At 34.9% G+C, this 14472-nt stretch overlaps 1 protein-coding gene across 3 annotated transcripts in view; it reads right to left on the bottom strand.

Moving 5' to 3' along the window:
- ITSN1 (intersectin 1) overlaps positions 1-14472 on the bottom strand; it is a 263233-nt gene that overhangs the window by 198539 nt on the left and 50222 nt on the right. The window lies entirely within an intron of this gene.

Raw genomic sequence — 14472 nt, 5'->3', positions numbered from 1 at the left:
CAAAATAAAAAGTTTAACCAAAAAAAAAAAAAAAAAAGCTATGAGGAGAAAAAAAAGCTCAAGAACTAATTTTAAAAAGTTCAAGAACTAATTTTAATTCTCCAAAGCAACAATTTCAAAGCAAAAAAGAAATAAGGATTTTAAAAGTTGACATTGACCTCAAATATTTCCAAGGAGTGTAACAGAAATGAGCTGTAATTTTCAAGTAAGTTATTTGGGGTTCTGATAGAAATGTATAAAATACAGTCCAAATAATGAAGCTGGTGTTTAAACATATGCTTCTACAAGAAAAAATATATATGAATTAGAATAATGATGTCTTTTTTAACCTAATATTTTATCATGGATAACAAGGTTCTTTTTAGATTAACTAAGTGATAATATTCTAGGAATTTGCTATTTTGGAAGTAATCAAAACACTTAGGAGGGTCCTCTACCTGTACACAGCACAAGCTTTTCTTAGAAATAGCCTTCATTTATTTGGCCCGAGAATCAAACAAATTCAGTTTCACATCAGAGGTTTCCTTGTTTATTTTATTTGCCAAAGTATGTTATTGCTGCTTTTAAAAGCCTTTTAAAGGCAGGATTTCCATTCAAGTTGTATGATAAAATGAAGGCTGTTTTTAAGTATTTCATACTCCACTGACAACTGAACCTATCTATATATTTGGAATGCTATTCTGAGGAAGTCACCTCATTTGTTCTTAAACTTAATTCACTCTCAAATGTAACAGAAACCAACAGTTTGGGTAGGTCAACATAACAATGCAGCAAAAGAGACTACTAGAGTTCCCTGAAAAACTACCACCCCACATTCTGGTAGGCCCTTAAGTTCTACAAATTGGAAACATCAAATTGTAAAATATATCATTAGTTATCTCATTATGTGAAAAGCAGAGGCGTGTATGCACTGCAATAAGTCTGAAAAATTCTTTAACTACTATGTATAAAGTTTACCAACTATTATGACAAAAAAAGAACATTTTATAAAACATGCATGAAGGATATTCAAATTGTGCTGAAAAAATGAGGCATATTAGCCATTAATACTACTTAACTGAAATCAGATAAAGAGAACAATTTCATCCATAAACACTTAATGGGAGCCCTGAAAAACTGGGGAGTCCGGTAACCAGGCTCTAGTCTCAGAACAGCTCATTTATTGATTCACCGATTCTTCAATTTATGTCACAGAATGTGAAGGATCTGTTTTACTTTACTGGACAGTATTCATCATCCGCAGAGTAACTAGACAAACAGAACATCAATCTTGGAATTTACGATATTAAATGGGGTGGGGGAGGAATGGGGAAAAAATCAGATAAAAATTGAGCTCAAGACAGCCAAGCAACAACACACTGATTCAGACTGTCCATCAGAGATGGTGAAAAGTGTCCCTGTAAACAGTAACTCTACCCTGAAAGCGGAGAGGACAAAAGGATACACAGGCGAGCACTTACACAGTTCCATTACCTTAACATTAACTCCTCATCTATCCAGACTCATTGCAATGTACTGAAAATAGTATATAAGAAGGCTTTATAGCATTCCAGATACTAAAGACATCAAGAGACCAAACTTCAAAACATCTATCAGAATATATGCTGGGAAAAGAGAAAAAGTAATATGTGTTTATGGTGCCAAAAACACACATTAAAAAATGAGATGTTAATAACACTTTGCCTTTATATAGCACCTATCTGTGAAACAGCTCAAATAATTTGGTAAATTTTTTAAAAATCTAATTATGGCAATTCTATCTGTGAAACAATCTATCTGTGAAATAGGCAGAATGTAAATATAATTACTTCATTTAGCTACTGAAGAAATGTAGACACATATTAAAGACCCTGCAAATTAGATTCTTAATTTACCTCAGTCCAGCATATTCAGCATTCAGTACAGCCAAGTCCACAATTATGCTCAAAACAGTACCAAAGTAAAACATAAAAGCAAACTCCATGGTTTTCTATGTTGAAGAGCTAAACCCTAAGAATGAATAATTATGAATAAATTGGCTTAACTTTAGATGATAAACACTTCAATTACTTTATTTAATCTGATGAATCAGTTATTTTTAAAGGAGTAAACTGAGATATTGTTACTATAATTATCATTAATGCCACTTGGGATATAGAAATCATAGATAAAATTCTCAAACTCACCAACATGAACTGACAACTTTATGCCTTCTTCAAAGGACAAAAGGAATTCCGTTTAAAGTGCAAGGTCAAAGTACACAAAAAAGACACACTGGTCTGGGAAACCAATAGGTTCAACAACAAAGAATGAGACGACCAATATTTGCAAGTCTCAAGAACATGAAAGAAAAAAAATTTTGACTCAAAAAAGGGAATTTGTCCTACAAACTGTTATAAAAAACAGTTCGCCTTTAAGTATTTTATTTGTATTTTTTAAGGGAGCTATTATTATAAGGTACCTTTAAAAGTTCATATACTATTACAGTATAAAGGAGTAAGTACTTCCTAAATATACCCAATGTTGTCTCAAAGCAGGCTTTTGGTGAAATCATTCTTTCTTCCCTTCAATACTGTTCAGATAAGGTACAGCCAAAACAGTACAGGACTAAACCTGAACTTGCTCAGGAATTTCCAAAGCAGATAAGAACTTTGCAAATACACCTCTATTTAAAAGACAAGAGAAACTTGAAGAAAGTCCCTGGCTCCCTGAACACAGGATATCCAGTGAAAATATAAGCTCCTTCTTAAAACTTGAGCTCTTCAATGCAGGGACTGTGTCCTTATAAACTGGCTTCTACTGTCACTATCAAAAGCAACTAGTTTTAATGAAATAATTTGATATTTGGAATTTGCTTCAAAATGATCTAGGGTGGGAGGGCAGAGGGAAAGATAAAACAAGACTATCCATGAGTTAAAAGTTACTGAAGCCGGATAATGGGTACTTGGGAGTTACCACTACCCATACTTTTGCAGATGTTAGAATTTTTAGATGTTGATCTTTTTTATAACACAAATTTACCTTTCCATAAAGTATTAGCTCAGAAAAGTTACTTTACCAAGGATTCCAAAGGAATATAATAAACATAGCAATTTAAATTTTTTACATCTTTATAGTTATAAAGCAAATTAGGATGACCCTGCAGTTTTTCTATTGTTCACAGGAGGAAAAGGTTCAGTTAAGAATTACCTGTCTCTAAATTAAGATGTTTTCTCCCTTTCTTGTCACTGCAATTAAGCTGATTTTAAACACTGACTGGTTTTTTTTTTCCCTCCATTTTGCCAACAGGCACCCTTCTGAGATAATTAAAGGAAATTATGGGATACCCTAGGGAAACTGTTTCTGGCAAAATATCCACAAAATTTTAAAAACAGCTTACAAAATTTTAACTTTCCCTTATAACTCTTTCTAAGGGATAGCTTAAAACTAAATTCATTAAAAAATAATAATAATAAACTAAATTCATGGTGGAGTTAATCAGAGAAGGCAGGGTTTGACAAAGAAGTATGATTGCTGAATCACTATACTGATACTTCTTTTAGTCTCCAGTATCTTAGATCAGCTAGAAGTAAAAACCTAAAACTGTGGAATTGTAGCCCATAACAAACTCTGAAATCTGTTCTACAACTAATTGCTGTGTGGTGCTTTGAAATTTATTGTGTTGTATATATGTTATTTTTCACAAAAAAGAAAAAAACACCAACTATGATGATAAACGTACAGCTATTTGATGACACTGTGAACCACTGATTTGTACACTATGGATGATTACATGGTATGTGAATATATAATCTATCAATAAAATAAATAACTTCAAAAAAAAACTAAATTCAAGTTAATGTTTATATTTTTAAAAGTATTACCTTAATCTTAGAAAATATTTTCATAAATCATGCTATTCCCTACCTGGAAATTTGAGTTCTTTTGGATCCTGGCAAGAACGACACCACAAAAGAGACCAAAGCCTGACTGTCCTTTATCCAACAGAATCAGGACTCTTAACGAGTCCCATCAAGACCACTTTTTAAAAAAGGGATCACTTAGTCTCCATAAATGATCTGAGGCACTTACAACCAAGATTTAATATCTGACCTGTGGGGTTAGATCTTAATAATGGACACTTTCCTTAAAGAAGAGAATGTTAGATTAGATAAGGAGTAAGGTGACAACTCAAGTTCATCTCTGAATCACATTTCTTTAAGAAGTTACCAGCACTTTGCTAATGCAGAATTTAAAAAAATGCTTTACTACAACAGGGAAAACTAAAATGAATCTGGGATGGGAAACGAAGAATAATTTACAGGAACTGCATTAGTCACTGACAGATGTTACATGGAGGGTTCATTCTCCTTTTAGTCTTTCTCTTCTTTGATCTGGCAGCTTTATTTAAGGGCATCTGCTTCAACCACAAAAATGCACATTATTTAAACTGTCATTCTGTACACACTCCTAACCTATTTTGCAGAGTGGAGGTTTCTAAAATAATAGCAACTAAGAAATTAAAATAGAGAAATTTATCAAAACTTTAACTAAAACAGGTCACTGAGCCTCCTAAGTCTACATTCGGTATTTTGAAATATTTGGAAATCACATTAAGTTCAGAAGTTATGCAAAAGAGTTCAATAAATAGTTTGGTCATCCATGTCAACTACACAGTAACTTCTATAGCTCTGATTAGGTCTCTTTGTCTGATGGACATAAAAGATATCTTTTAGTAACGTATTTTTAAGGAACCCTATCTGTGCATCACAGGAAGACAAACCAGTTCCTAGCTCTACACTGAGAACAACAAATAATTCACGTATTCACCTCAGCAGGGTGGATCTCTAGCACTGGGAAAGGCCAAATGATTCAAGATTCAGCCACTTCTGCAAAACTAAGGGGGAAGATGACTAATGATACTGAAGAACAAGGTTTGGTGAACTTATACAATGGCTTGCTTACACAAAAGACCAACTGCCAGCTAAAAAATGCTTCAACCTTTGATAATCAGGGTACTCAACAGATAAGTTCAAGCAGAGGCTAGATTCTTATATAACACACATTAAGCTTATCTAGTCAAAGAAGTGATAGTTGGACCAATCGACTGTTATTATCAAACTCCTGTCTTGAAATCATTCAAAAGATGATACAATTCATTTCTCAGAGCCTGTTCATGATTAAAAAAAAGAGAGAGAGTGAGAGAGATTATACAAATTCCAGGATATAAAAAGTGCTCTCTGAATAAAAGAAAAAGAAAAAAAACAGTGGGAGCTTTATTCTTCAGGAACTGATTATCTGGTCTGAGAACTATCTGGGCAGCTTATATATATTTATTTACATATATATATATTTATTTTTACATGTTAAACGTGAAAACAATAGTGGAGTTTACATGCCCAAGTATGAGGCATTACTTAACATCAGTTTTGATGGCCTATGTCACATTATCAAAAAATAACAGGAAAATAAGTGGCAAAGTATATACTTTCCAAACTACAGTAAAGCAGAAAGATTATGAATTCAAACACATGTTGCTTAAGGTTTGGGGATCACACTTAAATGCCTGGATGGCAAACTTCATGTACTGGCAAAACAATGAGAAAATGCTATATCCTATTTCTCTGAATTTTAAATAATGAGTCAGATGATAAAGTAACAGAATACATATACATTAAATCAAAATATTTACATAAGTCTAATGTTTCAGACCTTAAAAAAATGAGAAATTGAGGAAATCATACCTATTCTAAATTAAATTTTCTCTGTTGGTTCTTAGTAACAAATATTTCAAAGACTTTTTAATAATAGAATAACTTTTAAATTCCTAGTTAAAATGAAAAGGCTGCATTTTGTAGCAGACTTGGCTACTTTCCAATAATTGGGTTGGGTAACATTTAATTAAAGAAACAAGTTACCTCAGTTATGTAGGCCCCTTATTTTTTATGCCTGCTGTCTAATTTTCATTGTTTCCATCCTTGGCATGGTGAGAAAAGGAAGAGGGATAGGGTACGAATTTTTTTTTTAATTAGCTGACCAGTTCCTACAGAGGGGCAGAGCATCCAGTAGAGAGAATGACAACAAGGGAAAGTTAAAATTAATCTGATAATACTTATCCAGTTCCTCATCTATCCTAATAGTCAAGCAAGAGATACTACAAAAAGTACAAAAGTGAGTATTATGTTATGACGTTTTTGAACATTTACAATGTTCAAAAACTATATGGAAACGTGGAAAGATGGTTGAGTAGGAAGCTCGGGAATCAGCCCCTCCATCAGATTAACTACTGAACTGGCAGGAACTGTTTCAATCAACTATTTTGAAATTCTGGAGTCTAGGGGGGACACTGTGCAGCATGGAAGGAAGAGCTGAAGGAAGAAACTGGTAACTGGGGTAAATATCAGTGAATTTCATTCTCCATGCAGCACCACCATCCTGCATCACCCAGTTGCAAGGCAGGCAGCAGTGGGGACTGCAGCCCAGGCTTCTGGTGCTAGGATGAGCTTTAAGGATCCAGTTCCCTAAAATGCTGTGGTGTGTGAACTGATTTCTGATTGCTATGGGTGCCAGCTCTAAGGGCAGCCATTATTTCAACCTTTGTCAAGCAAAAGCAAAAGAGTCTTAAAGAGGCAGTGCTTATTTTTTATCCTCTCATTATTCTTTGTTTAGGAACAAAAATAGTTTGGAAAAGTCACAAGTTGATGGCTCCAGCCTTCAAAGACAACAACAAAAACCTAGCAATCCCAGAGAAGTAGGAGACTTAGATGTCCAGAGTTAAAAGAAAAAAATACTCAGAATGTCCAGTTTTCAACAACAATGAAAATTTCAAAATACACAAAGAAACAGGAGTGTATTGCCTGAAATAATTTGCCAGAAACCATCACTGAGCAAGCTCATAGATTGGGACTATTAGTCAAAGATTTTAAATCAACTGTCTTATATATGTTCAATGAGCTAAAGGAACTACCATACAAAGAACAAAAGGAAATTAGGAAAATGTTTGAAAACAATAAAGAGATAGAAATTATAAAAAGAAAAAAACAAAGATTTTGGAGCTGCAAAATACACTAAAATGAAAAACTCATTAGATGGTTTCAACAGATTTGAACAGACAGAAAAAAGGGTCAGCAAACTTGAAGACAGGACAATTCAAATTATGCAGTAGAGAAACAGAAAGAAAAAGTAATGGAGAAAAATGAACAGAGCTGGAGGGTATTGTGGGACACCATCAAGCATACCAACACACATATCATTGGAATCCCAGAAGGACAAGAGAAAGAAAAAGGGGCAGAGAGAGTATTTGAAGAAATAAAAGGGGGAAATTTTCTCAATCTGAAGAAAGGCATGAATATACACACCCAGCAAGTTCAATGAACTCCAAGCAGGACAGACTCAAAGAGACCTACTACTAAAACACATTAACAAAATTATGAAAATCCAAAACAAAGAAAGTATTTTGAAAGCATCAAGAGAAGTGACTTGTCACATACAAGAGATCCCTGATAGTAAAAACAGCAAATTTCTCATCAGAAACCACAGAGGTTAGAAAACAGTGGAATGGCATAATTAAAGCCCTTATAAAAACTGTCATTAAAGGATTCTATATTCTAGAAAATTACCTTTCAAAAATGAATAAGAGATTAAGACATTTACAAATAAACAAAAGCTGAAAGAGATCATTATCAGAAAACCTGCCCTACTAGAAATACTAAAGGAGGGAGCCGAGAATAAGAATGAGTCTTTAACCTGTATAGCTTAATGTAATGCCTAGATGCATCCCAGAGTATATTAAGCAGATAATCAAGAAGAATTGGCAAAGTCCCTTGAGGGACAGGAGAAACAATGTAGAAGCATTAAACTTTACCACCAGGGAAACCCTGTATTCTGTGTCAAATATTGGGGACACCCAAATCAATAGGCCAAGCCCCTGATCTGGAAGTTTGCTTGTGAAGCTTATGTATGTAGCAGAGAAGCTTAGCCTACCTATAGTATGCCTAAGAGTCACTTCTGGAGGACCTCTTTTGTTGCTCAGATGTGGCCTCACTCTCTCTAAGCCCAACTCTGCAAGTGAAATCACTGCCCTCCCCACTACATGCGGCATGACATTCAGGGGTGCAAGTGTCCCTGGGGGCATGGGAGATGACTCCCAGGGATGAGCCTAGCCCTGGCACCATGGGATCAACAATGCCATTGTGACCAAAAGGGGGAAAAGAAGTATAACATTTAAGTTATCATTGGCTGAGAGAGTTCAAACAGAGACGAGAAGCTATTCTGGAGGTCACTCTTTATGAAAGCTTCAGTTAGACACTGCTACTATCATAACTTGCCAAACCCAAACCCAAACCTAAAGAATACCTAGGGCATTTCTGCCAATCCTAAAGAATACCTAGGGCATATATATGATTGTACAGAAGTTTCATGCACTAAAACCTACAAGCTCCAGATGGGTCTCTGAACCAGGTAAGTCCTGAAATGCAGAGGGGCAGCTCTTCCAGAACATCAACTAGTTCCATTCACTATTGGAACTATAGTTCCATTCACATTGCTGACAGCCCATTCCAAGATGAAAAAGTTACAGTGGCCATAGCCCAAATACCCCTAAAGAATGGGAGAAAGATCAAAGGTGATGGTGGAGTTATACAGAGAAGATCGCGTTTAGTGATATTCTTTCAGCCTCCAGCACCTTAGACGAGCTAGAAATAAAAACCTAAACTTGTGGAATTTTAACCCATATCAAACATTGAAACCTGTTCTACAACTAATTGTGGCAATGTACTTTGAAATTTCTTGCTTTTATATATATATGTTATTTAAAGAGAAGTTGGAGTGTTACAAAGAAAATAGGATTTAACAAATGAGTATGACTGTGAATCATTATACTGATATTTGTTGGTCTCCATTCTTTGAGCAGCTAGAAGAAAAAAAACAAAAAACTGGGGAAGTGTAACCCATACCAAATTTTAAAATCTGATATATAACTACTTACTATAACATACTTGGAAATTTATTGCTTTTTTGTACATATGCTTCACAATTTAAAAAAAGTTAAATAAAAAAACGTACTTGGAAATTTACTGCTTTTTTGTATATGTTATATTTCCAATAAAAAAGGTTTTAAAATGATTAAATTCATTTTTTGTTATGTATATTTTACCACAACTGAAAGTAGAATCTTTTAAAAATTATACAGAGCAAAAAGAAAATAAAAGATATATAGGATATATAACAAAACATTAACAGTAGTCAGAGAGGAAGCAATCTTTTTCTTGCTTGTATTTATACATATTTTTCAAATGCTCTACGATAAATATGTAGGTCTTTAAAATAAAACTTTTTTTGATATGGCAAAAAGGACCATATCAGTCCACTATGTACTTTTCTTTTTACATATAAAAGGTGCCATTACAAGAAGTGCTCTATAAAATTGATTCAAGGTAACCTACAAAGGGCACCAAATATAATGCAAACGGTTTACTTTCTTGTCATTATTAAAAATCTTTGTCCAGGCAAGCCATGGCGGCTCAGCAGGCAGAGTTCTCGCCTGCTATGCTGGAGACTCAGGTTAGATTCCCAGTGCCTGCCCATTCAAAAAATATATATATATATATTTTGTCCACTTATTTGACAAATATGTACTAAGCAGCTTCCAAGTATTAGAACCACAGTCCACAGATCCTAAAATGATACTAAAAATATTACCAGCAAATTCTCATATCATGAAACACACCTTCTTCCTGTCCCAAACTCTCACCTTGAATACTCAAAAACTTAGAAAACCTTTTTTAAGAGGCACCACATTAAAAAATAGACTATCTCAGCTAGTATTACTGCAAAATAATTACAACCTTCCCCTAACCTGCTCGTTCCCTACCCGCCAATTCCTAAAGGGGGTAATTCCTACCCATTGATGCCATGCATGACCATGTGACTTTCTCTGGCCAATGAGTAGCAATGGCACATGCCACTTTAAAGCAGAAGCATTAAGAACCATGGCTCTTTATTCTTTCACCCTGGGTTCTGGAATAAAGAGGAACACGAGTCACAGTTGACCCACAAAGGGCACCGATATGAGGAATAATCTATGTTGTTATAAACAACTAATATTTAAGGACTGTAGCCGCAGCATAATTTAGCTAAGGTTGACTAATTTATATACCCACCTCTATACTTTGACACAACATTAAAGAACACCACTCACCAACTGGCAGGAGGTAGAACTAAGTAACTGCTTCTCTAGCTCTGCTTACTCTTAATGTGGTGAGAAGCAGATGATGATATGCAGTCAACTGCCCACAGCTTGTTTTGCTTTATTTTCTCTCCAAGGGTCTGGACAAGTCTCTTTGCTGTACTTCAGGCACCTGGAACTCTCCTCTCACTCAACTCTTAAATATACAAAATTACCTTTCTTAAAGAAAACCCTCAAAATATGGCATCATTAAAATATTCCATAGGACAGAAAACAAGAAATGTCCAAAGCAGATTAGTAAAAAAAAACATGGATAAAAAGTAAATAAAGAATAGGGGCCATTAGGGGCAAAATAAGTTGGGTTGATTGAAATACGAATAGTCAATGAATAGGAGGGCTAAGAGGTATGGGATGTATGAGTTTTTTCTTTTTTCTTCTTTTTTTGGAGTGATGCAAAGTTCTAAAAATGATCATGATGATGAATACACAACTATGTGATGATATTGTGAGCCACTAATTGCACACCACATATGGATTGTATGCGTGATGGATTGTATGCGTGATGATTTGTCATTAAAAAATTTTAAAAAATTGTTCAAAGGAATTAAATCTTTCACTTCTCTTTGAAATAAATTCACTTCAGATTGTTAAAAAACATTAGAATATATTGGCTTTCAAATCAATAAAAAAACAAAAGAACATCCACCTATTATATAAGAGCAGACTATTATGAAAAGAAAGCAGGTTCAAACTTACTAGAATTATACCCAAAAATAAAAAAGACAGAGAAAGATTGAAATTCAGGGCAAAGGCTATAATGTGATAAAGAAGGTAATTTTGACTTCCAGAAGACGGCAGACTAGGATAGGCTGAGTTCACCCCTGCTCCATGGAACAAATAGAGAATTGGCAGAAAAGCATCCAAGACAACAGTTACAAGGTACGAGACCAAAGAGGGACTAAATATCAAGTTGCCCTATGACTCAGTAATACTACTACTCAGTATATACACAGAAGAGCTGAAATCAGTGTCATGAACAGATATTTGCACACCAACGTTCATAGCAGCATTATTCACAATTGTCAAAAGAGGGAAACAAACCAAGTGTCCATCAACAGAGGAGTGGATAAACAAAATGTGGTATATACATAAATGGAATATTACATACAGTAAGAAGAAATGAGGACCTAAAGTTTATGACAACATGGATGACCTTTGAGGACACAAAGCTTAACACAAAAGGATAACTATCATGATTTTATTAATATGAACCCTGTGGAAAATGTAAACTCAGAGCCTTAAAATGTTGAAATATAGGGGATCTAGAGATAGACTGCAGCTAGAGAATGGGGGAACAGTTACCTAACATGTACAGATGAGTCAACAAGGTTGAACTTGGAAGTATGGGAGTATCAACAACAAAAAGATAACAACCCAATTACAAAACGGGCATAAGACTTGGACAGATACTTCTCAGAAGAGGAAATACAAAAGGCACATGAAAAGATGCTCAACTTCCCTGGCTATTAGGGAGATGCAAATCAAAACCACAATAAGAAATCATCTCACACCCACCAGAATGGACATTAACAATAATGCAGAAAACGACAAGTGCTGGAGAGGTATGGAGGCAGGGGCACATTTATCCACTGTTGTTGGAAATGTAAAATGGTACAACTGCTGTGGAAGGCAGTTTGGTGGTTCCTCAGGAAGCTAACTATAGAATTGCCAGCAATTCCACTGCTAGATATCAACTCAGAGGACATGAGGGCAAGGACACAAACAGATATTTGCACGCCAGTGTTTATAGCAGCATTATTTACAATTACCAAGAGATGGAAACAGCCAAAATGTCCATCAACAGACAAGTGGTTAAACAAGCTGTGGTATATATATATATACAATGGAATATTATGCAGCTATTAAGACACAATAAAGTTATGAAGTATATAAAACAACATGGATGGACCTTGAGGACATTAAGTGAGATTAGTCAGAAACAAAAGGACAAATACTGTATGGTCTCACTGATATGAACTAACATTAGTGAATGAACTTGGAGAATTTCAGCTAAAAACAGAGACCATCAGGAGATAGAAATAGGATAGATGTTCGGTAATAGGAGCTGAAGGGATACAGATCGTGCAACAGGACTGATTGCAAAAATTCAGAAATGCATAGCACGATATCACCTAACTGTAATACAATAATATTAGTACACTGAATGAAGATGAATGTGAGAATGATAGAGGGAGGAGGGCTGGGGGCACAAATGAAATCAGAAGATAGACAATAAAGACTGAGATGGTATAATCTAAGAATGCCTAGAGTGTACAGTGTTAGTGACTAATTGTACAAATTAAAAAATGTTTTTGCATGAGGAAGAACAAAGGGATGTCAATATTGCAGGGTGTTGAAAATAGATGGTAATTCATATTTTAAAACTTTATGTGTGAGGCTGAAGCAAAAAATGTCTATTTGGTAAAAAATTTCTATTTTGACTAGTGCATTTCCTAATATAACTTATGTGGATCATTTAATCAAACTTATGTGGATCATTTAATTGAACACCATAAGTACATGGAACCTTGAGTAGGGCATGAGATTTTGTGGTTTGTCCAGAGTGATGCCTTGATAAATCCCAGAGTGATTTGAACAGTGAATAAAAAAGTATTTGCAAAGTCCCCTTGGAGAAATGATGAGAAAGGGGGAAAATCCAACTTCTCCATGTGGAGAATTCCTGATATCCTCACAAGCAGTGGGGACAACCAAAGCAATAGACTAAGCCCTCGATCTTGGGGGTTATTCATATGAAACTTATTCCCATAAAGGATAGGCTACGCTTACTTAAAATTAGACCTAAGAGTCAACCCCCAGAGAACCTCTTTTGTTGCTCAGATGTGGCCTCTCTCTCTCAGCCAACAAGACAAGCAAACTCACTGCCCTCCCCACCTCTACATGGAACATGACTCCCAGGGGTGTGGACCTTCCTGGAAACATGGGACAGAAATCCTAGAATGAGCTGGGACTCAGCATCAAGGGATTGAGAAAATCTTCTGGACCAAAAGGGAGAAGACAGAAATAAGACAAAATAAATTGTCAATGGCTGAGAGATTTCAAATAGAGCCGAGAAATTATCCTAGAGGTTATTCTTACATATAATATAGATATCACCTTTTTAGTTATGGTATAGTGGAGAGGCAGGAGGGAAGTGCCTAAAAATGTAGAACTGTGTTCCAGTAGCCATGTTTCTTGAAGATGATTGGATAATGATACAGCTTTTGCAATGTGACCCTGTAATTGTAAAAACCTTGTGTTAGGGCAGGCCACTGTGGCTCAGCAGGCAGAATTCTTGCCTGCCATGCAGGAGACCTGGGTTCGATTCCTGGTACCTGCCCATGCAAAAAAAAAAAAAAAAAAAAACAACCTCATGTCTGATGTTCTTTTTAACTACAGTATGGACAGATGAGTAAAACATATGATTAAAAATAAATAAATAATAGGTGAAACAAATGTTAAAATAAATTTGGTAGATTGAAATGGTAGTGATCAATAAAAGGCAGTGATAAGGGGTATAGAAAAAAAGGGAAACAAAGGCTAAAATATATTGGGTAGATGGAAATACTAACAATCAATGAGAAGGAGGAGTATAATATGTATGAATTTTTTTCATTTTTCTATTTCTTTTTCTGAATTGATACAAATGCTCTAAGAAATGATCATGGTGATGAATATACAACTATGTGATGATATTGTGAGTTACTGATTATATACCAAGAATGGAATGATCATATGGTAAGAATGTTCATGTTTGTATGTTGTTATGTTTTAAAAAAAATTTTTTTTTTTAAAGTATAGAAGTAGATAGAGATGATGGTAGTTCATTAGTGGGCTTATAAGTAACAGTGCCATATTGAAGGTGAATATAATTGAAAGGGGTTATTTAAAGCCATGTACCTCACTGATTAGCACTACAAATATAAATAAGTTCTTACATGAACTACTTCAAAGGTATGACACTATACAAAGAGTTAATAATATAGAGGTATATGGGGAAAACAACTTATTGCATGCTATGGTCTACATTTAATGGGAAAACACCAGTACCACAACAAATACTAGGAGTAAATAATTGGGGGGAAGGGGGGACAAGGATTAAGGGAAGTTTTGGATTTTCTCTTTGGTGTGTCTGTTATTTTTCTCTTTAGAGCAATGAAAACTGCAAAATTGAGAGTGATGATTGTACAACTAAGTGAGGATACTGTGAAACACTGATTGTTTATTTTAGATAGATTACATGCTACAGGAATATATCTCAACAAAACCTG

This window comes from Tamandua tetradactyla, chromosome 10, assembly GCF_023851605.1.
Source record: "Tamandua tetradactyla isolate mTamTet1 chromosome 10, mTamTet1.pri, whole genome shotgun sequence".
Taxonomy (NCBI): domain Eukaryota; kingdom Metazoa; phylum Chordata; class Mammalia; order Pilosa; family Myrmecophagidae; genus Tamandua; species Tamandua tetradactyla.
This window is presented reverse-complemented; position numbering and strand designations above follow the sequence as displayed.